Genomic DNA, 27,284 nt, shown 5'->3' on the forward strand with positions numbered 1-27,284 from the left:
TTTGGGCATGGCCTGCCCATGTTACCAAAAAGCAGGTGAGGGCATTCTTAGGAACAGCAGGGTACTACAGAAAGTTCGTCCCCAGTTATAGTACCATAGCTGCTCCCCTCACAGACCTGACAAGGAAGAACAGGCCAGATAAGGTAGTGTGGACCACAGCATGTAAGTAGGCATTCCAGAAGCTTAAAGAAGCTTTGGGAGGACCCCCTATGTTAGCCAGTCCAGATTACAGCAAAGAATTTGTTGTGCAGGTGGATGCTTTGAATCATGGGGAGGGGGCTGTACTTAGCCAGATTTCTTCAGAGGAAGAAGAGCACCCCATGGTTTATCTCAGGCGTAGGCTCCAACCCAGGAAGGAATGCTATGCAGCTGTTGAAAAGCAATGTTTAGCCATAGTGTGGGCACTGCAGAAACTTCAGCCTTATCTGTATGGAAGGAAATTCAATGTTGTTACAAATCACAATCCCCTAACATGGTTACACCGAGCCAACCAGCAAAATGCTAAGTTGCTAAGATGGAGCCTAGGGTTGCAAGCATATATGTCAGTGCAGCACACAGTGGGATTAGCAATGCCAATGCAGACGGGTTCTCAAGACGGGAATGGGATATGGTATACTCAGACCTATACCCTCTCAAGCAATGTTTCTTATGGGTCACTTGAAAAACTAGCTTGAGTTCTCAGGGAGGGGAGAAATGTGAAAAACTGAAAGGCTGCCAGGCCAGCCAGATAGAATCTTGTAAATAATTCTGTGTGATTTGTAAATATTAATATAATCCACAGGCTGGTTTTACAAATGTAAAAGAGAACTATATGTCATTATTAAACTATGGGCCGGATTCTCAGAAGCTTGCACGGAGTGTTAGACTAGTGTATGACGTCACACAGGCAAGATGTCTGCCGTGTGATCCAATGCACGAGAGCTGCTAAAGCTAGTCTTGCATGGACAGTGTCATGGTATGCAAATTACCTCATTTGCTGGTGAAATACATGCAAATGAGGTAAATTTGAGATCCAACAAACATTAACCTGTCCGTGGAAGATTAGTGTTAACTGCAGAAATGTACTGCGTTGGTAAATGAGTACATTTCTGCAAATAGCTAAACGGAGCTATGACAGCTCCAAATAAAGGATGCATACAGTTGAGGAAGCATGCCAATGGCCAAATATAAGGCCATTGGCAGTGCAAAATGTTTAAAAACATAAAAATTTAACTTTTTTTTCCTTGATCTCCGATGTTTAAGCATAGCGCAGCACCGTGCAAAACATGCTGTGCTTAAAAAAACAAGAAAATTATTTTAAAAAGCCAAAAATAGGCATTTTCACTAAAAAGCTTATTCTGCCATGCAGGTAAATGGCAGGCTGAAGACAACATGGCTACTGACTAGTGGCTGCTAACTGGGGGGGGAGCTTAGTGTAAGAGATGTAACCATGCATTACTAGGCAATCCTATGCAAATGAGGATAAGGATAGTGAATCCCAATTTTACCCAGCATGTGAGGCATGTCCCAAGAATGTAAGATTTGGAGTATTTGAGTGTAAGTCTAGAATATAGGTGACATCATGAGGGTGTGTGTCAGACAAGGCTGTAAGCTAATTGGAACACAGTGGCTCGTGTTTGCCCTGAGTTGCTCAGGATTGCAAAGAGACGTGTCTGCAGTTGTCCTATTTGAAAACCTCAAACCCAAGGTGCACACTGTTATAAGATAGGAAACTCCTTGCATACATGCACACAGCATGTGCGCGCATTGGTGTGGTGCTTCCCCCTGGGCAGAAACAAAAAGGCAAAAGGAAGGAAAAGAAGTAGTAGGAAGTTAACCAAGGAGAACTAGCAGAGCTGCCAGGTGAACTATATCAGAATCGGCCAATTACACAGGCAGCAGTCTAGCCCAGCCCAGCACTTTAAACTCTGCAAACACCATTCTCCCCTGCTTTTTCTCAAGAACTCTGCAACACTGCAGTATACAAAGAGGGAAAGCTTAAAAAGCTTAAGTCAGACAAAATGTTAGGGGCTGCTCTTGCTATCATAAACCAACATGTGCAAGGTGCTGAGGGTAGTGATGTTGTGAATGCTGCTGAGCAACCCACAGTGAGGAGATGGAGAAGAGTGTACAGACCCAGAGTAACCTACCAGGGGCTACATGAGCTGGAGATAGTGAAGTGCTATAGAGTGGACAGGGACCTCCTACAGCAAATTGTTGAGCTGTGCCGGCCACGCCTCACACACAGAACCAACAGAGGGGAACCCATCCCAGTGGATACCAAGGTATGTGTTGGCCTAAGAATACTAGCTACGGGTACCTTCCAAAAACCAACTGGTTATATGATGGGGATTTCACAGGCATCAGCATCCAGGGTACTCCATCAGTTCCTGGATGCCATGTCAGCACATGTCAGTAACCACATATATTTCCCCACTTCCCGTGAGGCATTGGCCAGCAATATGCATCTTTTCCACCAAATAGCAGAATACCCTGAGGTAGTGGGTGCAATAGACTGTGCATGCACATATGCATCAAAGCACCACCTGATGAGCAGGGTAGGGTTTACATCAACCGCAAAGGCTTCCCCTCCATCAACTGCTAGTTCGTGTGCAATGCACAGGGCATAATAATGAATGTGTGTGCTGGATGCCCTGGAAGCTATCACGATTCTCACATTTGGCATCTGACCCAGCTGTACCAGTCATTTGCCAGTGAGGACATTCCCTATGGTCACCTAATAGGGGATGCTGGATACGCACTGGAGCCATGGCTGATGACACCCATCAGAAATGCACACACACCTGAACAAGAACTCCATAATGAGGCACATGCACAAACAAGAATTATAATAGAGCATGTGTTTGGGATGCTCAAGTCACGGTTCCGGTGCCTGGACACATCTGGTGGAGCCTTGCAGTACTCACCAACTACATGTACCCAAATTGTTATGGTATGTGCCATGCTACACAATATGATCCTGCGGAAACAGCTGCAGCAGGTACAGCATGGGGCAGGGCCAAATAGCCCCCCACCATTGCCAAGGTCTGCACAGGCACAGCATGACTCAGAGGAGGAACAACCTGAGCCTGCCCCAGTAGGCAGAAGGAGGCATGCCCAGTATGCCCTGGCCTTGGCAAAGAGGCAATGCATAGCACATTCACTGACTCACAAAGGAACCCTGGAAATGATACCTCTCTCTGACTCGCACATACAGTAAAAGGGATGCCTAAATTGACACTACCTGTTTTCAAACATGTATATGGAGTGTACTATGTGCATCCGACATAGGCAGCCCTGCAGCACCACCCTCAATACTGGCACAGATACAACTTAAGTCACTCACACATACCAGTTAGGGGGGGGTCACATCCCTAACAGTCACAGCCAGCAGGACAGTTGTAAACAAACGCAAACACAAACAAATGCTGTATCATGCCCTCTAAAGAGGCCTGTGGGTAACCTCCTCCCAGGCCTATGCAGACAGATAACAGCAGGCCAGGCAGTGTGATGTGGGTTGGGTAGGCTATGAAGTCACAAACTAATATGTGTGTACTTGGAAGCTAAGGTCTGTAGTACAATGGTATGCCTCAAGCCAGTACAATAGGCAACAGTACAGACTGAAATGGAGTACCTGACATAGCAGTGCAGGCCTAGCAAATGTGTATAAGGGTCAGGTGTACCCCTCATCCTATGTACACCCACAGTAACAATCAGGTGTGCCCCCCCCGGGTAGAAATGTACAAATAATAGCTGCCCCCCCCCCTATATGTAGAAATGTTTATAAGTCTATGCAAATTGACTCATGGAAGCCCTGCAGGCACAGCATGCTTTTTTGTCGATGTACAACACAAAAGTGTGCCCCGAAGTAAAAATCAGCTTGATTTTTCACAGACATATAGTATATATGCCCATAGTGGGCATGCTCACACACAAACAAATTTAGCAAATTTCAGTCAACAACATACTGAAAGGTCATACTGGGCATGCTCACACACTTAGGCCATGTCTGAGTACAGCAGTAGGCCACACATATCTGGCAGTTGTAGTTCTTATTCCAGACATATGTCACTATTCATCAATCCTGCCTTGCACACACACTGATAAGAAAACAGACCCATATAATATATTGGACCCCTGTCATAATCAAACTATTTAATACAAGTACTTAAGTTGTTCAAAGTTAAAATCCAAAGAAGATCAATAAATCTCCGATCAGTATCATCAAGAAACAAAGAGCACTCCTAACATTATCCAAGCCAAGCTCTGCCAAAAATATTGCCAAAGATTACATAGAGAACCATGAAGCTTTCTTTAGCTATGTCATAAATATCAATGTAAACTCATATATGTTCTGAGTTAGTGCAAATTGCAAATGAATACATGTACATGACTGACATTGCCAACATCTTGTCAGACAGGTTCATACATATTTACCCCCCCTCACTGACAAAAGGGCCCATTACCATACCTGGAGATTGTGAAAACCCAGAAATCACATATACAATGGTTAAACAGCTCTATCCAAACCTAAAAACATAGTGTTTATGGGATGACATGGTGTCCCTGGCTGTGTCATATGTGAACTCCAAAGCAAACAGACCCTGCACCTGAACAGTCTGTTGAGAGTCACCCTCTGTACAGGATATGAAACTGTTGAATAGGTTACAGCAACGTTTGGCACACTCCACAAGTGTTGGTAAACAACAGACCATGGGAACTGTTGTCTTATAAGACTAATAAGCCTGATCTGCAAGGCCATGGAGTCCATCATTATGAAACTCATAAACAGAGCTATTGGGAGCCTACAAACACCGAACCCTACCCATTTTGGTTTGGTCGGGGGCACCTCATGGTCCCTAAACCTGTTAGACTGTTTTCAAGGCAGTTACCCAGGACATACATCAATGAAATGAGCTCCACGTGGCCTACATAGACCTTGAAAAGCCCTTTTCCAACATCCCACACACATGTCGTATCCACAAAATCAACAACCTGTGCATAAACACTTATGTCATCTGATTGATTGCCAACTGGGGCACAGATAGATCCCACAGGGTAAGAATTTGTGGTCTCCCTGTTGGACAGTAAGCTGGTAACAACTGCTGTCCCCCATGGCTCAGTCCTGGGACCCCTCCTGTCTGATGTATACTTTTCAGTACAGTCAAACACATGAGGGCTATGGTTAGCAAAGTTTGTGGATGACTGCAAAAAGGTTGTCATAATCGATGTTTGGGACAACAGAGACATACTTAAAAAGGGTCTCAGTCAGACAGATGTGTCAAAATTATGGCCTCGAGCTGCAGTCATACAAATACCACATAGGTGACAACACCCTAAATATGGAGGTAATAATAAGGGATCTATGGACACAAGTGGATAGTCATCTCTACTTTCACAAACACATTCACAACATGGTTAGAAACTCATGCTATGTGCCCCCACTAATTGCCAAAGTCTTTGCATGTAGGTCAAAGGAGGTTTCCTCTACTCATCAGTCATCAGACCCTTCAGAGAGTACCATGACACACTTGCGATGTATCTGACTAGGCACCTTCAGCAGCTAGAAAAAACACTAAAGTACCTCAACAAGAGGATTACTGGCCTCAAACAGTTGCCCCATGCAACAAGACTGAAGTAACTCAATCTGTACTCTATTGCATACCGTCTACTCTGGCGATCTCTGCCCAACATACAGGTCCATGTCCAATGCAAAACTGATGTACATGCTCTATCTGAAGTAAACCCAAGCTCACTGTGCCAAATGCTCTAGGGATATAATCAACTCATCAATAAATAGAACATGGAGGGATACATTACTAACTCACAGACTTCCCTTGCTTTGGAACAGGCTCCCAACCTACATTAAGCTGAGCCCCTCACTGACACTCTTCCAGAGGAGCCTTGATGAGTGCATGTGAAACTGAACTTTCACACCATGGATCACTTCATCAGTTCTACTACACAGAGGCATAGGGAACTAACCCCAGGTGTGGTGATAGCTGCATACTCTGGCCATACTAATATATGCCTTCAGGCAGATAGTCTATTACCTACCTATGTACCTATATATGTGGGGAGAACACAATATAATGAGCCAAAGATGGATGGGCAGAGATGTGTGTAAGAGGGTGACCATGACAAGGAGTCATCCAGGACTGTCCCACCCAGCACACATCCCAATGGCACAAAAGACATGAGGTGCACATCTCACCCAGTGTACATAATAGCCACCAGTATCTGTAAGCATTGCAGAGTATGTGGTGAATGTGCCTGCTGTACAACATGACTGTACAATGAAGTACACATCTACTATCTGTAGACATGTACGTGTCACATAGGTTCATAGGTATGTAGTAGACTATATTCACAAAGGCATATATTAGCCTAGGCAAGTTGTGCAGCTTTCACCACCCCATTGGTTAGTCTCCTAAGCCCTAGTTCTAATAGTTAGTACCCTAAGCCCCTATCTAGTGGGGCTGCTGATGTTATCCTCAGCATGAATTGTCTGTTTCCCATCCACTCAACAAGGTTCCTATTGAAGAGTGTCAGTAAGGGGCTCTGTCTGATGTACATTGGGACTCTGTTCCACAGTAAGGCAAGTCTCTGGGATGGTACTCTATCCCACCAGCATGTTGTATTCATTGTTGTGATGAGGTTCATATCCCCGGAGTGTGTAGTGTAACTCAATTTTGTTTTCCTTAGATGAAGCATATTCAGCAGTTATGTGTTGGACATGGCTCTGTATGTTAGGCAGAGTTTGCCTCTGAGTAGGCAGTACACAACAGAGAACAGACTTAGTTTTTCCAGTTGTGTTGCATAACGCAACTGTTTGAGGCCAGTAATCCTCTTGGTGAGCTACCTCTGTGGTCTCTCCAGCTGCTGGATATGCCTAGTCGAGTACATCCAAAATGGTGCATTGTACTCAATGATGGGTCTGATGACTTAAGAGTAGAGGGCCACCACTACCTCTTTTGATCTTGATGCAAACCCTTTGTTGGTTAGGTGGGCCACATAGGATTTCCTAACCACTTTGGCAACATGGTTGTCAAAGGAAAGATGACTATCTACTTGTGTCCCCAGGTCCCTTATTACCTCTTCAGTTTTTAGGGGGTAACACCTATGTGGTAGTTTGTGTGTACTTTGTTTTTCCCAAAGGGGATTACTATGCATTCTTTCACATTGAGCTTAAGGCCATGATTCTGACACCACACATCTGTCTCATAGAGTCCCTTTTGGAGAATACTTGTGTTATCCGGGGAATCTATTATGGCACACACTTTGCAGTTCCCAGCAAACTTAGTCAACCACAGCCCTCCTGTGTTGGCATGTACTGCTGAGAAGTATATACCAAACAGGAGGGGCCCCAGGACTGAACCCTGGGGGGACACCAGTTGTTACCGGTTTAGAATCTGACATGTAACCAGCAACTCTTAATTTATGGGCTCTATCTGTGAGCCAGTTTGCAATCCATCTTGTGATGCATGGAATTATGCCCAGGTTGGTGGGTTCATCTATGATACCTGACTGGGGAATGGTGTCAAAGGCCTTAGTAAGGTATAGGTAGGCTGTGTGGAGCTCCTTTCAATCATCTGTAGCCTGGGTAACTATCTCAAAGAAATCCACCCAGCTCAGGAGGCATGATCTGCCTTTGACAAAGCCAAATTGGGTGTGCTCAACTGTGTGAAGGTTCCCAATGTCTTTATTGTTGAGTTCCATTATGATTGGCTCCATTGCCTTGAAGATCAGACTCATCAGGCTCATAGAGTGGGAATGCCAAGGGTCTGTTGTGGCCCCACCCCTGTGGAGTGGGAAAAATGTTGCTGTGCAACATTCTATGGGTACATATCCTGTAGAGAGGATGTAGAGAGAGGTGTAGGTATCCTTGATGAATATGGATACATCCCCGCCCTATGTGTTATGATTCAGGTTCTGATGCCAGAAGGTATGGAATGAGTAGTATCCTGGTAGTGCTGGTGTGCTCTCTGGAGCCTTGAACTAGGTCTCTGTTACTGCACAGATATCAATATTCTCTATACTGAGGAGTGCCTCGAGTGTGTGCATCTGGAGGCTAAGACTTCTGGCATTGAGTAGCATTTAGCTCACTTTGTGGTTATTTGTGTTGGTTACGGGGGTTGGTTTGTCCTTTGAGCCTTGCCTAAAAAAGGTAATATGGGGACAGCAAGAGACTTGGCCAGTATTCAGAAGCATAGGGGTGACAGGTGCAAACCATCTCTAGTGAAGTAACAAGGCTTGTCTATTATGTCATCCCAGGCAGACAGAGACTGGATCCCCTTTGAATGACACCAGAAGCTCAGCCAATTGTTGAAGTTTATCATCTTTCTGTTATATTGCAGTATCATGTAGGTGAAGGTTAGATGCTACTCAAGGTCAGGGTCATACCAGCCTGGGCTACATGTTCATAGAGATACTACATATCACTTGTCATGTTGTCCTGGGGGTATGTCTCAGATCATTCACACTGACATGTACAAAGACCTCATCATATATGTACCTGTTCTGGAGGGATGTAAGTGCTTGTGTTATGTGGTGGATCATAGCACCTGATGGACAACTGACAGTAACCTTCCCCTTGTCCAGCCTAGTGAGTGGAACATCTGTGTGCCTGACTATGGAGTCACCTATTACTAGTGTGTTGGGTATGTTGTTTTGCCTTAGGATCTGTTGTGAGGCACACTGCCTTGGTGTATTATGTGTTTTCTGGCATGTGCTTGGAGGTGCATGTTGCTTGCTTGTCTGCTTAGGAGGACACTTTCTCTTTTTCAGATTAATATTTGTATTCTCCGAGTATGTTAATGTGTATTTATGTGTGTGTTTTGCTGGTGCTTATATTGTAGGTCTATGTGAGACTGTTGGTGTTGTGCTTGTATGACCCTACTCCTCTTGACTGTATTTTCCAGTATTGGGTTGACAGAGCTTAGCCTCCAGTTTGACCCTGTGTGTGCCAGCATGTGGTGCATCAACCCATACATATGGTCATGGCCTATGCATACAATACACTCACAATACACCTAGTATGATAAGCCTGCTAAGGTTAGCAAATGTGAAAAAAAACTTTGGGCAAACTGTCAGCGAGTAATGTCTGTATTGCATCCTGTAACTCCATATTGCTTGCTGAAGTGTAAAAAAGTACTTAATTTGGATTAAGAACCCCGCACTTGCCAACTGTGTATGTGTGTGTCTTTCTCTCCCTGGGGAGAGAGCAACCTTTTTGGAGACTACTCACACCCCTTAAAAGTGATATACTCTTCTTTGTCAAGTCTGATGATGTCACCATCTTACAAATTTACCTGTGGGAAGATGAAATCCCAGTAATGTGTATAGTGTGTAGTGTAAATGTGTACTGCTGTAGTATCATAATGTAGTTAGGTAGGAGTTTGAATCCCGCACTTGCCAAGTGTGTGTGTGTGTGTGTGTGTGTGTGTGTGTGTGTGTGTGTGTGTGTGTGTGTGTGTGTGTGTGCGCATGCGCGTGTGCGTGCGTGTCTCTCTCTCTCTCTCTGGGGAGAGAGCAACCTTTTTGTAGACTACTCACACCCCTTAAAAGTGATATACTCATCTTTGTCAAGTCTGATGATGTCACCATTCTACAAATACACCTGTGGGAAGGTGAAATCCCAGTAATGTGTATAGCGCGTCGTGTAAATGCATACCGCTGTAGTATCATAATGTAGTTAGGTAGGAGTTTGAATCCCACACTTGCCAACTGTGTGTGTGTCTGTCTTTCCCTGGGATTAGAGAGCAACCTTTTTGGAGACTAACCACACCCCTTAAAAGTGCTTTACTCATCTTTCTCAAGTCTGATGATGTCACCATCCTACAAATACACCTGTGAGAAGGTGAAATCCCAGTAATGTGTATAGCGCATTGTGTAAATGGGTACTGCTGTAGTATCATAATGTAGTTAGGTAGGAATCTGAATCCCACACTTGCCAACTGTATGTCTGTGTCTGTCTCTCCCTGGGAAGAGAGAGCAACCTTTTTGTAGACTACTCACACCCCTTAAAAGTGATATACTCATCTTTGTCAAGTCTGATGATGTCACCATCCTACAAATACACCTGTGGGAAGGTGAAATCCCAGTAATGTGTATACCGTGTTGTGTGAATGCGTACTGCTGTAGTATCATAATGTAGTTAGGTAGGAGTTTGAATCCCACACTTGCTAACTGTGTGTGTGTTCCAGTTGTGTCCAGGTGTGTGTGTGTGTGTGTGTGTGTGTGTGTGTGTGTGTGTGTGTGTGTGTGACACTGTTGGTCAATGTGGAGTGGGTTTTGATTTTTCTAGTGTATTACATATCACAATGACAACTGCATGTGCATAACACATGTAAGGTAGCTGTGGGGCAAAGCCATATACATACATGTGACCTCAATTTTTTCATAGGTGGATACTATGCTTTCTCCATGAAAGCATCTGTTAGCCTTGCCAGAGCATGCTGGTGGTTTCCAGACCTTAGGTTACTTCTGTATGCTTGTGACAAGCTTAGCCACTGCAGTGATCCCTGGGCTACGTCTTCTGTTTCACATCCACTCATCATAGTTTCTATTGAAGAGTGTGAGTGAGGGTTTATGCTTGAGGTATATTTGAATCCTGTTTCAAAGCAAGCAAAGGCTGGCAAAGATGACTAATCATTATAGGTGTGCAACAACCTCTGTTGATCTGCATGCAAACCCTTTATTGCTTATGTGCTCCACAGAGGGATTTTCAAAACCCTTTGGTAATGTGATTATCAAAGGAGAGATGACTAAACACATGGCTCTATGTATACAGTAGTACCTGTTCCACATTTTGGGGGCTACTACCTATGTTGTACTCTGGGGATACTTTATTTTCTTAAGTGGATAACTATGCTTTCTTTGGCTTATAGCTTTACAGCATGATTTTGACATCAGGTATCTGTCTCTGATACCCTTTTGGAGGATGTGCTTGTCATCTGGAGAATAAAGTATAGCCCACAGTATGCATTTTCATCAAACATGGGCAGACACATCTCTACTGTGTTTTCCTGCACCTAAGAAAACTATATGCCAAACAGGAGTGGTCCCAGGACTGAGTGCAGGTGAATACCTCTTGTTACTGGCATAGAATTGTACATGGAGGCTGAAAATGTTACTGTGTGTCCTACATCTGTGCGTCAGTTGTCAATCCATCATCTTAATAGTTGTTTATGGTCAGTCTGTTGAGGTTATATATATAATACCATAATGTGGGATGGGTATGAATTGCTGGGTGAGCTATAGCTTGGCTGTGTAGACCTCCCCTCCCTCACCTATAGCCTTGTTAACTGGCTTGAAGTCTACTAGGTGTAGGAGCCATGACCTGGCCTTTAGAGAACCTAAGTGGGTATGGTGCAGTGTTTGCAGGTTCATAATGTCTCTGTTATTGAGTTCCATAATGCTGTGCTCCATAGCCTTCCAGATAACATTTGTCTGGCTTATAGGGTGAGAGTTTCCAGGATCTGTTGTAGCTCTACCCTTAATCAATTTATGTTAACATTTGCACTGGGTGTGATGAGGGTGGACAGGATTATGAATAAGTATATTAGAGGGTCAGCCCAGGTTTGAAGGTTAGTAGACCAAGCCAGATAGGCAGGATTACGTTGGTTTGTACATGTGCTGAGGAGGTATGCAGAGTATATTGTGAAAAAGATGCTTAGGATGAAGCTGCCAGGTAACAGGAAAAGACGAATGCCTAAGATGAGGTTTATGGATGTGGTGAGAGAGGACATGCAGGTGGATGGTGTGACAGCGCAAGATGCAGAGGGCAGGAAGAAATGGAAACAGTTGATCTACTGTGGCAACCCCTAATGGGAGCATCCAAAAGGAGAAGAAGAAGTTATAGCTCAACACTTGTGGACCGTGAACACCATTACTGTGCGTCATTCCACAAGTATGTAACCTGTATAGAGGCTGCATCTGAACAGAGTGTTTAGGTGAGTGGTTACTTCATATGTCAGCTTGTGTATGACACAACCAGTGACACTGTCTGGTACCATTGCCACTGTGGTTTGGACTTTGGTAAAGAGATGTTTTAACTAGAGTGTCTGTGAATCATCGGGTTTTACATTCTTAAGGTCTGAAAATATGGCCCTTGTGTAATGACAGGGTGGTGAAATCCGAATTCAAACTGTCTGACAAGATATTGGTAATGTCATTCAGATAAGTCTACTTTGTGACTATTTACATTAACTCTGACCCGACCTGAGATTTCCCCTCTAGATTATAAACAACGCTAAAGAAAGCTTTAGTGTTGTCTTTGGAATCCTTGCCAATTTGTATTTTGAAGCTTGTCTTGTATGATTAATGAGGGCTTGAATTTTCCCAATGATACTGACCAGAGAGGTTATCCCTTCTTGGTATGTAACTCTTTTTTGGTACAACTTCACACTTTCTATTATATATTTAGTTTATGGCAGGTGTCCATGAGACTAATGCACTTTTACTGTATAAGCGAGTATTTCTTGTGTTTGTGATAGCACGGTCCATGCAACCCTGTAGGTGAACAGTGTGCATTACTAAAGGATTATGCAGCTGGGACAGTGTTAACCTTAGTAATGCAAACCAATGACAGATGGCAACAACAGCATCACCCACAGCACAGTGTCTGTGTCACACACACACACATGCGTACTCAAGTTCCAAAATGTGTGTAGTACAATGCATACTGGCCACCAATAGAAACTATGGAGTGTTAACACTGGCCAATACAGGGCATGTCACCCTGCCCATGTATCCAATATGCATGTACATGCAGACAGTGCACTTCCACCATGTTCACAAATGGACACCTGCAAACCTGTGTTGCACACACCCCACACTTACTGTCCACTGTATAATGCATGTTGACACAACTACACACATCAGCCAAGTGGCACATGGGCAAACAAAACACAATTTGAATAAACACTGGTGAAAACAATACAACATTGCTAATTACAGCTTTAATGCATCATGCCTGCTCAGCTACACCTTCAAGGATATCATTACACTTTACTGCTGACAACATGCTACACATCCAACCATTGCTATACTTTATTAAAGTTACCCTTTGCATCACCATCATGTTAGCATGTTCCTGCATCAGTGTTACAGATGACAGGAGGCGGCACAGGTTTCATCATATGCACAGGGTGTGTTGTTGGTTTGCAGGAGGCCTACAATGAGCCATACAGTCAACATGTGTGTGTGTGAGGGCCATGAGTACTGTTATGGGCCATTGTTGATGTCATGTGTGCTGGTATGTGTTTGCCTTAGGTTTCTGGTTTATGTGTGTGTGTCTGCATGCACACAGTTCCACCATGTGACTGCCATATACGGGGATTTGTGAGACAGCTACAGACTGTACCTGGCAGGCTTTACAGATCACTGTCTCTGGCCATGGATATGGAACCTGTGCCTGTAGTAGTAGGAGTAGTCTGAGGTAAGTTTTTAGCAGTAAGATGTTTGGACTTGCTGGCTGTCTTGGCACGTGTGTAGGCCTTGATAGACATGGACATGGGAGGCCTAGCCGCTCCACGTGCAGGAGTTACCTTATCAACAGCAATGGTCTCGGCATTTCCTCGTTTCGTATCCGAGGAAAATCAATAACTGGCGTCGGAGTGGCCTCCGCATCGGAGGTATCGGTAATGCGTGTCTCGGTTCGAGCGGTGGAATAACCGCCAGAGGAACCGGAGCACTCGCGTTAGTTTTGGCGTGGTGTCGGTTGAAGACGCTGGCCGAGGATGTCGGTCCCGGCCTTTAGTTTCTTAGAGTCTGCGTTGTCGGTTGTTCCGACGGCATTGTATAATCAAATTTTTCGAAAAAGTCTTCAGCGAACTCCGCCCGCCTGAGAGTGCACTTGTTGAAGCGAGCACAGGCGGCACAGGCCGAGACGTCGTGGTCTGGGCCAAGGCAAGGGAGGCAGTAAGAGTGGAAATCCTTATGAGGTATTTGTTTACCACAAGACAAACAATTATTTACTTTTTCAGTAATTTCTGACATCAGCTGAGGCAAGAAAAGGTCCCCAACGGGGTACTTAGCTTTTTTGATGACTTCGGTTTCGAAGAATACAGGAGCTAACCGACCGGCACTTGCGGACTGCTTCTGCTTCGGGCACCGCGCGGCAAGAAAGACTGAAGAAGATGGCGTCAGCTGATGCTTATATACTCCAGCCACTCTGACGTCGGAGAGAAATGCGACATCAGCCGACGTCGGACCCAGACTTTGGAATCTGGCCGACCGAGGGCTGCCTGAGGCAGGACAACCCATATGTTATGACTGCAGTTGCATATCTATCGGACATCTACATTTATGGTAGGTACAAAACTGTACTATATGGAACCTGTGCCTGGCAGGGGTGCTGCAGACAGCATCAGGTACTAATCCAGATTGGGTACTATCCTCAGAGGTTGACAAATGTCCACTGGATCCAGCTCCCTGCTGGGACTGGCCAGAGCCACGTGCACGTGGTCTGCTAGGATGGTCTATGGACAGCCCCCCAACATTGCTGGGGCTGGTACTGGCACTACAAGAGTGGCTGTGACTTGCTGGACGTTCACGGCAACCTCCAGCTAGTGATGTTGCTGGCATACGTCCACGTCGACATCTCAACTGTCCTGCACTGTCCTGACACATGGACATGACGTGGAGGACATCCAATGTCTCACCCCAACGTCTATTAATGACCTCAGTGTAGTTACTTATGGCACCTGCTAGGTCACGGATACTGTCATTTACAGAGGTGTAATGAGCCGTCTGTGCCCTTAGCTCCTGACTGGTGTACAGCTCCTTTCGTGTCTGTGCCTGCATGACAGCCTGGAACATGAGTGCAGTAGAAAGAGGTGTGGCACATCTGCCAGGGGCATGATGACCAGCAGTGCTCTGACGAGAACCCCTGAGCTTCTGCCTATGTGGTACCATTCCAGACATCTGGCTATGGCTGCTGTGTCCTGATACATGTGCCATAGATACCACACTGTCCTGGCCAGTGCCAGCTGTACACTGTCCCTCAGCTAAAGGGCAATGATGATGATGGATGTACAGGCAGTATGACTGCATGCATGGATGGGGTGGAGACTTGTGTACTGTCAACTGGTGGCCCAGCAACAGACCCTGACAAACCTGCCTGTGCCTCAACACACCTATCCTCATGATCACTGTCTGTCTCAGTGACATCAGGTTCCCTGCTGTACTGAACCAGCCCCACCTCACCACCTGTGAGAGGAAAACAGGAAACACAATTTAAGACCTGAACATGACTTCAGACCACATGCACACATACAAAACTACACTCCTCCCAAAAGCAGACAAACACAACACCAGCAATCACAGAACATACACAATAGCAGGTGATGGTGGAGTACAGTATCACAAGCAAAACAGTCATATCACACCTGTCAGCATGCAGGACATGTTGCTCAACAGCATGCAGTGCAAGTGTAATCAATCCTTGTTACTAACAGTATACATGGCTTTGATGCATGTGTTTTGTTATTAGGTGATGGCCCTCCCCCTGGAACACAATGCATACATGGACACAACATTGCTGTGCAGGTATTCATAACCCTGTGATGTACTGTGCACCATAACTCACAGATGTACATACCATTGCTGGATGTGTGTCACATGCATGATGAGTATTCACACAACATCAACAGTGGTGCATGGATAACTGATAGAATACCATTCAGCCACATACCCAATGTACGGTACTTATGGTGAGTGTAGATAATATTGTGGACATGACAGTCTCATCCATGACATGCATGCTAAAACACGACTGCATATTTAAACACAGCACATACCCAATATGTGTCATATGACCTAGCCACTCAATAGCATCACAAGACATATATGTGTCAGTTGTGCAAATGGTGATTGGTATGCATACTGTTTAGAGGTGCATTTGTGTGCACACACACATCATTATGGTGTGTAGCAATGACAGCTATGTGTAGTACACTGGTTACAATAACTGGTTGGGGTATAGTACCATAGGCCATCATCATGAGGCATCAGGTGGTCACTCAAGGCTACAAATGTTTCACAAACCAACACAAATCATGATGTGCCGGAACTGTACTACCTTGGCTAAATTCACCATTTCACAACCCGTCGTTACATGATTTTCTAAGGAGGCCAATAAGGAGCATTCCCTGACATGAATGTGTAGTGTGTTGCAGAGTGTTTAAATGCCCCAGGATAGGCCTCTACCTCTCAGGTATATTCTGTGTAATGTGTGGATGAGATTTTGGATACTGGAATGTGTCTTTACAAAGGGTTTGGGAATCCTTTATGTGTAGCATGTTAAAATGCTCAGTGTATGACATAGATGTGTATGTTATGTGGATGTTGAGTATCAGCTGTGCCTATCCAATGGTCACTACAGTCTAGCCACATTTGTTTGAGATGGTCTGGGTATTGCATGTGTTTGAGGCTGCTAATCACATTAGTGAGATGTGCGTGCTCTTTCACCAAACATGCACAGCATGCATTATGGGTAGGTGTGTTACATGTGTACATGGCCTACACCTTAACTATGACATGCACTTTTTATTTCCAATAATAAATGTAGAACACACTCACCAGCATCTGTCCGCTGCCTTGACGTCACCCCAGAGGTACTTACATAGAGATGAGACAGTTTGTCAGTGGCCACAACTGTGGCATTGCTACTGTGTGTTTGCAATCTTACAGTACAACAACAGTTTACATTCACAGGGCTACAGATTATGTTCCAAATGATCAGTATTGCACAACAACAGGCTCCACATCTTTAAACGATGCACTCCACATCTCACATATGCATGATCTACCAATACAAATAACAGTAGTCTACAGATATGCCATGTTACCTGCATGCTCCATGTGTGCTAGCTGGGTGGCTCCAACCTCCATCATGGTGTATGTCAGCTGCTGTTGTTGTAGAGCAGGTGCCACCATCATGAGCAGCTCCTCCACTATGGTGAGGGGGGTGGATAATAACACCACCACCTGTTGCAAGCTGTTCCATATGCACAGCAGCGGCACACTGATGGGCATGTCGGAGAAGATCACTGCAGTGATGGCATACCTGCTCATATGTGCGGTTATGCAGACCTACCTCATTGACCCTGTGGGCAAGATTTTGCCACATTGCAGTACACTCCTGGTCCTGGCTGGTTCATGAAAAGAGTAAATGGTAGTGCTGAATCATAATGCTAGTGATGATATCATCTTCAGCCCTACTGTAGGTTGGGTTCCTGTGGTGGGCCATGATCCACAATAATTACTTACACACATACATGTACATGTTGGAGTACATTTTCTGTAGTGTTGTATGATTGTACTGGATGTTATGTTTGTGAATACATAAATGATATGTATATCTGAGATGGCTTAGTGGCAAATCACTTATGCTGTGATGTGAATGGTTGTGGGTTTTGTCCTAGTAAATGCTTTTTATTTTGTTACTAACCAAAACAAAGGTCAGGAGCTACAGATGGAATAAGGCACATTTCAGCAGTTGCAAGTGGGTTTTCAGAAGGGTAAGCACAGCTTATGAAAGTTTAGCAACCTATAAACTAAATGTGAGTGAAACACTGTAACTGCCACTTATCACTGCTCAGCCCACAACTGCTTGAAAGTGCCTTGCTCATTCTCTATCCAATGAACCGTGTTCTGCACGGCAACAAAATAAAATCACTATATAAGACTACAAAAGAGTACCTGGCACACTGTATGCAACACAATGTACCACCTAGCCACAGCAGATATACATCAAGCTGATGTGTAAAGAACTGTATTATCCATCACAATCAGTGTAAGGTCCAGTAAACGTATTAATATTATACCACACAACTTGTTAATGCCAAACCAGTGGCCAAAATATATGCACAACTGGGAATATAGGTCACATACTGATGTAGTACACTATGAATGTTGCTAGATACACAGTTATATGTATTACCATACATATGTCAAAGGACATGTTACAGACATACCCACGCACACGTCAGACATAATTACAGGATACAAAGGTATGACAACCCAGATAAGCTTTCAGTGTGTACTATACAGTACTGTGTGTCAGTACATACACAACCTTAATCTTGAGAAATGTAATCTGTGATGAATACAGGGACCACACAAAACAGATGCAAGCAATGTGGACATACACCATACTTTGCTGTACAGGCCCAGAGCTTCATTTAGTACTACAGTACACACAGGATTTGCTTTCAAGATCGGTACCAATCAGTAATCATAGATGTAGTGCTTTAGCCTCCAATGACACACCCTAGTTAAAACCAAGGGACTTAATCACACTGTATGCAATAGCACTTGTTCTGCCTAGCAACAGAATACACAGCTTTTTCTAGGATCAAAGCAAGGACCCAGAATACCATAAAATAAGCAGTTTCCCAGTAAACTATCCCACAGATACATATCTTTGACGTATTCACAAACATATATATATATATATATATATATATATATATATATATATGTATATATATATATATATATATATATATATATATATATATATATATATATATATATATATATATATATATATATATATATATATATATATATATAGATATATATATATATATATATATATATATATATATATATATATAAATATATATTTATACATATCTATACTTGTTGCAATAGATTCTGTATTGTTGATGACTGTGATGGTCAATGCTGTTGTTTGTCTTTTGTTTTCCCGTTAGTTACAGCGGAACTCCGGTCCACTAATGATTGGCAGTTGTTTTTTATGAAGTCGAGTTGCCAGCCCGACACCCAACCTCCAACAAATGCACGCCCATTCAACGCATGTTGAGTGGGCGTTCAAAAGACATGTAATGGGCATGCCTTCATTGAAGGTTGGGCATCAGGCTGGCAACTAGACACCATAAAAAAACAACTTCCAATCATTACGGACCGGAGTTCCACTGTGGTGACCCCTAACCGGGAAAAGCTGAAAGACAAACAAGAACAACATTGACCATCACAGTCAGTCAACAGTACAGAGAATCTATTGCAACAAGTAGATGTAGGTGTGTATGAGTATATATATATATATATATATATATATATATATATATATATATATATATATATATATATATATATACACACACACACACACACACACACACACACATCCATTTGTCTACACACACACACACACACACATATATATATATATATATAGGCACATATACAATTCACCTTTCATAGTGAGAATATCAATTATACAAAGGATGTAAGGTGTACAGTAATGTAATAACATCGCACAGTCTTGGGATAAATACATTAAAGGTGTTCACAGCCCAGGTAGCTTTAGCAGGCCTTACTGGCTTCAACATTGCAAACTGAATGAACCACCCACAGTGTTTAACCACCACATGTCATATACCAGCACTGTATGCTCTCTTGTTTGTCACACACTAAAACCTACATACAAATATGCTCATACTAACCTTCACCAACATATATATATATATATATATATATATATATATATATATATATATACACCCCCTTCGCAAACAGTTGCAATATTTCACCTGCTCTATACACATATACAGATGTGAATATATATGACACATATATATTTCTCTGTATGTGTATGGCATACACACACACGGTCCACACTGTTGTAAGTCCCTGGACCTCACAGCTGAACTGTTGGGCCTTGCTACAACACAAACAGGTGTCACATATGAACACACACTAACATTAGGGGGGTATATATGGCTACAGATGCTAGATAAGCATACTAGACTGCTACAACACTTGCCAATGCTAAGCTACACTTTAATATGACTATCATGCATGTGTTGTTCTGTCACACCCATGTTTATATAATGTCAGCGCTAATCCCCCCAACAGCCATTGGCCACACTACTGTACAGAACACAGATAACATGGATCAGATCTTTGACATTTAATGCTGAGCTACACATTTCACAGGTATGTCCCACTGCCCACAGGTACACACGGTATTGTACTTAGCAGTAGTTAAGCAGAACATCTATGCATAAATAAGTACTGCTGCCACATATGAATGGTTCACATTATGTAGACTATTCTTCAATAACATCTACTATATGCCAGTAAATACATATGTGTCACATATCTTTCCTTTGTATAATTTAGTAATATTTATTTTTCCTTTTATCTCTCTCTCTCTCTGTCAGTCTCTGCAATAGAGTGATTGAGTTTGTTGGCATAGATTGCAGCCTGCTTTTGTAGGAATTGCACATGAGCATGTGATGGCCTCTGCACCAATTAGTGCCCACCATTTGCTAAATGCATGCAGCCTGCTGTGTAGTAATTGAAGTAATCACTGTCATAGCAACCCAGTACTATAAATTGCTGACTCATGTAGGCGTGCCCCTTTCAGCTTTCCAAGATGGCGATCATCCTTGTTTGGTGTGGACATCATTGTTTAAGACAGAAGGAAGAAATAGTTCTTATATCAGAAGCCAGGGGTGTAGCCAGAGATTTACATTTTGTACTCAGACCTAATGTTGCTACTTCCAGTACCCACTTGTCAATGTAAACATGTACTCACCCCTCAAAATGCTACCCCAAGATACATGGAAAGATGTACTTTCTTTTCAACTGTTACAATTAACCGCCAAACAAAGCTAGTTATAGAGATGTATTGCTTTGGCACAAGAATTGTTTGTGAACTGCTATACTGTGAATATTCATTTACTCAGTTCTAAACATTTTGTGCTTTTTTAGTGTTGACATTAGCACGAGCAGCTCAGAAAAACTGGACACATTTCAGTGCAGTGAGTATGCTTACCTACATCCTTGGTAGACCCTGCACACACAGGTAAATTCTACATTCGGGTAGGGTTGCAGAAGTACAGAGAGCGTAAGTAGTATTGTGTGCATTTTATCTTGCTGGACTTACAGGGTTACTGTGTACATGTTACTTTATCAAGGAATGTAATCTGTCTGTGTAACTCCTAACTGTGGACCTATCCACATGATAGCCAGAGAATAGCCTGTTATTTTTTGTCTGTGCACCACAGCGGTCTTTTCACCAATAGAGCAATGGCATTCTTACAGTTGATTGCTACCAGTACATGGCTACATCCATTTGTATTTCAGTGTTTTATTCCTACATAAGGGTGTGTTTCCAAAACTCCTTCCAAAGCATTTTGCATAGTGTGTAACTGCAGAAAGGCTAATATGCCTCTGTGTTTCTGGCTCTGCCCTAAACAGATATGCCAGTGTTTTTCCTGCTGTGATACTGTGTGGGGTTGTAAGGTGATGGTGTAACATTATATCTGATATTGTTAATCCTCGTTCATTCCTTACGTATGGGTATCGGTTCCGACCTCGGAACCGAGCAGACCATATTCCAAGTTCGCGTCAGCTTCAAACTCTCGAGCTAAACTCTTACCCACAACCCCCCTCTCCCTGTTACCTCAGATTTCGTTTGCCGCATTGCCATTCAGTCATGTCAAGCTGCTTCTCTTGAGCTTAATACAGTTATTTGTTGTTTATTAGTCATTTATATTACTTTTCTGTCAGAAAAGTTTCTATTTCATTGTCTCTTACCTTATCGCATCTAGCGACCATATTTTCTTAAGGTTTTTCTTCTCTTTTCTCTACCTTTTACCGCGAGGTATTTTCCCCTTACCATCATTGGTAATGTTTCCCTTTTTCTCATACCTTCGGGTATTCTTTTGTACCATTGCTGGTACCTTCTTCTGCTATCTAATATGCTATTATGGCAGATAAGAAAGGTAGTCCGGGGTTTAAACAGTGTTCTGATTGTGGACACAAACTACCTACTTCTGATGCACACTCTTTGTGTGTTTATTGTTTGGGGGCGTCCCACTTATCTGTTGACCTGCCCTGTACTATCTGTGAAAACTTTTCAAATAGGACTTTGTTGGAAAGGAAAAACAAGCTGTTGCTGAAGGGACTTCTTAAATCTCCCTTTTCAAAGGCTATTTCTGGGTCGGAGGTCTCAACCCCTCCTAGAGCCCATAAGAAAATCTTGGATGTTCCTGCCAAGGTTAAATCTTTGCCTTCGTCCCCGGCTGGGGACTCCCACCAACCTAAACCTAAAAAGGCTAAAGTTTTGGTTCCAGAGCTCACTCAGTCAGCCCCATTGCTTACGGTGCCTAGACCTTCGGCACCGAGGCCTTTGGTTCCATTAGTAATCTCAGCTCCATCCTCTCTTGCAGCCTTCAGTATATCGGCACTGAGGGGCTCTTCAGTACAGACTATTACCACTGTATCGGCACAGACCGTTCATTCAGTGCAGACTTTGACCACATCAGCTCCGACAACTTACTCGGAACCGACACCTTTTTTGTTGACTCCAGTTTTGTTGGTTCCAGCTTTGGCACTGACAACCACTTCAGCACCGATCCCTGTGTCGGTGCAGACCATAATCTCAGCACCGATGACTTCTTCGGTGCAGACACCCATAGTCCAGTCTCTCTCGGCACCATTGTTCTCAGTGCGGACTGGTGAGATGGGCACAGAATTTGCCTCTTCTGTGGACAGGCCTGTTTCTCCCTCAGTCTCCGTGAGGTCCACTAGAAGCCTTTCCGAACATGATGTGTTGCGTCTTGTGGATCAGGTGCACTTGGCCAGAGGTATCCCACCCCCCAGGAACTATCCTTCCTTGGGAGGTGATCACCCATCTCCAAAGACCCCTTCTTATTCTCCTCCTTCATTGCCTTTGAAGTCCATGGATATAGCACAGTCTTCCCCTTCTGCAGTTCCCTTTATGGATCTCACTAAGGAACCGCAGTTGCCTTCATGGTAGGAAAGTTTTGCTATGAACCAGGATGTCAGTTGTGACATGCATAGTTTGCTGCTCTACAGCCATCCAGGGACTCCAGGCCGGCAGTCTGAGCCACTTAGGGGAGGGGTGACCCCTGTCCTAGACATTCACTCCTCTTCAGGTGGACCAGCCTTGCAACTGATGGAGAAGGCTTTCGCTGCTGCTGGCGATACTGGACTGTCTATCCCTCTACCCTCCTCTGATACACTGGTTTCACAAGTCACACCGAGTGGACACCGGGTGCAAGGGCCTCAGGACATATTCCCACAGGAAACCCTTTTTCCGCTGTCTTCCCCATCTTCTCCCGCTGAGGAAGTCCAGAGGAAACGTTCGTGTAAGAGGAAGCACATGGACTCTACAGAGGAGTCCCTCACTGAAGACACAGATTTTGATGAGGGGGAAGGATCCCCTCGGTCACCCTCTGAGGTATCTTTTGGTGATTTCCTCGAAATCCTGAAACAGAGAGGTGACTGGCAGTCCTCTAATCTGACCTCTGAGAAATCTGTGCTCCTGCAGGTCTTTCGCACCTGGCCCCCTACCTCCTGGGTTACTCCACCTGACGATGAACTTGTCCGGCTTATCGTGCAGCATGCTTTGGAAGGCTGCTGACACCATTGAAGCTATTCCCTGGAGGCCAGATAAGATTTTGTCCCCTCCTGCTATGGATCCCTATTGGTCAAAAGGTCTTCCTGTGGATGCTTTGGTGGTGGCAGCCGCAACAAAAAAGGATCTGGCAGAAGAAGAAAGCCAGTCTGTCCATCCACCTAACAAAGAGTCCCAGGCCCTGGACAGGATAGGGAAGTGCACCTTTGCATCTGTGACCTTTACTATTAGGTCCCTGAATTATATGGCACACTTTACCAGGCTTCAACAAGATCTGATTTCTGAGGTCTCTAAAACCTTGGCTGGGGCCGTGTCTGATGAGGTCCATGAAAAAGTGTCCTCTCAGCTGGCCACCATTGAGTCAATATCTAGCTCCTCTATGCGACTGATATTTCACATATCAGGAGTAGTAGCTAGAGCAGCGGGTTGAGCTTCGGTCTTGAGACGACACACTAGGATGCGCTTGTGCAATTTCGCGGAACTCTTTAAGGCTTCCTTTCTTAATGCTCCCATTGAGGCCTCCTCGTTGTTTGGACCCAAAGTTAAAAGCATATTGGCCAGATGTGAACAGGACGGCAAGACCCTTTCTGCCATAGGTGTCTGCTATTCTTCCCCTCAACGTGCTTTCTCCCGAAACAAAAAGAATGGGAAGATATGCTTCAAGAAATCTCAGGGTCCTTTCCGTGACACACAGGCTGAGTTCTCCCCTAGAGGCAGAGGGGGAAACTCACAGGGAAGACGCTCCTTTTGGGGTAGGGGGGGTCCACATAACCTGAGTTCCAGGGATTCTTTCCCTGGCCAATCCTACCAGTGCTCTTGAAGAGTGGCCCAACTTCTTTCCTCTGGAGTTAGTTGGGGGATGTTTCTCCTTGTACCCTTCTGCCTGGCTGACCATCACCACTGATTCTTGGGTACAAGGGATTATAACCAGAGGTTATCATATCCCCTTCGATCTTTGTCCTGTTCCTTCCAAAAACCTTCCCGAAGTTCCACCCAGTCAAAGGGAAGAAGCAGCACTAGAGATAGAAAAGCTGCTAAGAAAAAGAGTCATCGAAATAGTTCCTCCAGACCAGATAGGATCCGGATTCTACTCAAGACTATTTTTGGTGGCAAAGAAAACCAGGGACTGGAGACCAGTTTTGATCTCAGTGTATTGAACAAGTTTGTGAGACTACAAAGATTCCGGATAGTCACAATACAGTCTATCCTACCGCTTTTGGAAAAAGATGATGAGCTGTGCTCGATAGATCTTCAAGATGCGTACTACCACATAAAAGTGGACAGGCCATCAAGAAGATTTCTGTACTTCCATGTGGGAGCCAGTCACTACCAGTTCAGAGTATTGCCCTTCTGACTCTCTACAGCCCCCAGAGTGTTCACAAAGTGCATGGCAGTTGTCACAGCTCACTTTCAACTTCAAGGATTCCAGGTGTTTCCATACCTAGATGACTGGCTCATTTCCGCCACCACCAGACATCTACTGGAATAAGCCCTGGCATAATCTCTCCTCGCTGCACAAAAGCTAGGCATAACCATAAACTGGCAAAAATCCAATCTCACCCCATCTCTGTCAACAGAATTCATACGGTTATCTTGGACACGAAGAACTGCAGAGCTGCTATTCCAGAGCACAGAATTTTAAGGGAGAAATCCACAGCTCACTCAGTTCTACAGCTGTTGGGTTCCATGGCAGCCTCCATCACCATTGTCCCCCTGGCCAGGTTTCACAAGAGGTTTCTACAATGGCTACTGCTCACCCAATGGTATCCCTTTCAGCATCCTCTTTCGGCCATTATTTGAGTAACCCACAGGTGCAAACAGGATTTAAATTGGTGGATGACACACAATCTGTCATGATTGTCTCGCCCCTTCTCCCCCAACAACCCAAGGCCACAGTGACCATGGACGCCTCCCTGATGGGGTGGGGGTGGGGGCTATGTCAGGGACAGGCGGTCCAAGGCACTTGGTCTGAACTGGAGGCCCATCTGCATATAAATGTTCTAGAGCTGAGGGCGGTGCTTCTGGCGTTGCAAGCATTCCATCCTCTGCTGCCATCTGGGACAATTGCAATTCAATCAGACAACATGGTGGTGGTCTGGTACATCAACAAGCAAGGTGGAACCAAATCTTACCCCCTTTGTCGAGAGGCCATGAGGATATGGCAATGGGCGATGGCTACCAACCATTTTCTTCTAGCAACGCACATTCCAGGGAGTTTCAACGTGATAGCAGACAGACTCAGCAGGTGCATCCTTCAACCTCACGAGTGGTCCCTGAATCCCTTGATAGCGGCAGAGATCTTCCACCACTGGGGCCGTCCTTGCTGTGACCTCTTTGCATCCCCAACCAATTACAAATGCAGCAACTACTTCACCCTGATTTCCCCTCTGGGACAGTCACCCAGGGATGCTCTAGTCCAGGATTGGCCCTCGGGTCTTCTTTACACATTCCCACCCTTTCCCCTCATTCCCCAGTTTCTGAAGAAAGCCTGTCGGTTGAAGAGCAAGGTGATCCTCATAGCACCATATTAGCCTCAACAGATTTGGTTCCCCTTTCTTTGGCCTCACCTACTAGATTCACCATGGATTCTCCATCCAACCCCGGAGATGATCTCACATCCACAGAACCTGATCCATCCCAACTTGAACAGCCTGAAGCTCGCGGCTTAGCTACTCCAATTTCCTTGATTGCCAGGCAGAATGATCTTTCTTTACCACTACGTGACATTCTCATTGCATCTCATAAGTCTTCCACTAGAATTACTTATCTGAGCAAGTGGAAAAGATTTACCTGTTGGCTGAAAGATAAACAAGTAGATCCCTTCTCAGCACCAGTGTCGATAATACTACACTATCTGGCCGACCTTTTTCAATCGGGTCTATCAGCCTCTACCATTAGAGCTCATTTGGCTGCAATCTCTAATTTTCATGAGGGTGTCCAAGATTCCTCTCTTATGTCCCACAAATTGTGCAAGACCTTCATAAAAGGTGTGAATCATCTGAAGCCACCTTTTAGGGAACCTATTCAACCATGGGATTTATCATTAGTTCTACAAGCTCTGACAATGCTACCTTTCAAACCAGCCTCTTCTTGTGACCTCAAGCATTTGTCATGGAAAACCTTGATGTTCATCGTGTTACACTGCTGCAGTCATCACACTTGGGTTATCCTGCCGTCAGGCGGTCCCGCAGTCGGCCAGAGTTCCAAAGTCTCGGTCCGGCGTCGGTTGCTGTCGCTTCTTCCCTGACGTCAGTGCGCCAGGGGTATATAAGAGGCATCCAGCACCATTTTCTTCAGTCTTTCTTGCCACACAGTGCCCGAAGCAGAAGCAGTTCGCAAGTGCCAGTCGGCCGACTCCTGAGATTTTCAAATCGAATTTCAGTCCGAAGTCTTCAATAAAGCTAAGTACCCCATTGGGGAACCTTTTCTTGCCTCAGTCCGATATTAGAAAAAGTTAACAATTGCATTTCTTGTGGGAAGCAAATACCTCATAAGGACTTTCATTCTTATTGTATTCCTTGCCTGGGCCCAGACCACGACGTCACAGGTTGTCTGTTTTGTGCTAGGTTTAACAAATGAACTATTAAACGTCGGTTTGATTTCGTCCGACATTATTTTGGTAGAAAATTTAATTATACCATGCCGTCGGAGCAACTGACGACTGGAATGCATAAAAACACAAAGATAAGGACAGGCAGCCGAGACCCAAACCAGACTCCGAGGCCTCTGCTAGGCCAGTCGCCGGTTCTCCGGTTTTCAGTGAGGCACCTACGCAGCCCCTGACGACCGCTGATTTAGAACCCCAGGCGCCATCTGATTCCCAAGCAGAGATTGCAAGGCCTCCACAACCTTTACCTTTAGGCCCTTCCGACTCCATGGC

The sequence above is a fragment of the Protopterus annectens genome, chromosome 16.part0 (assembly GCF_019279795.1).
Source record: "Protopterus annectens isolate FY-2018-M chromosome 16.part0, PAN1.0, whole genome shotgun sequence".
Lineage (NCBI taxonomy): Eukaryota > Metazoa > Chordata > Ceratodontiformes > Protopteridae > Protopterus > Protopterus annectens.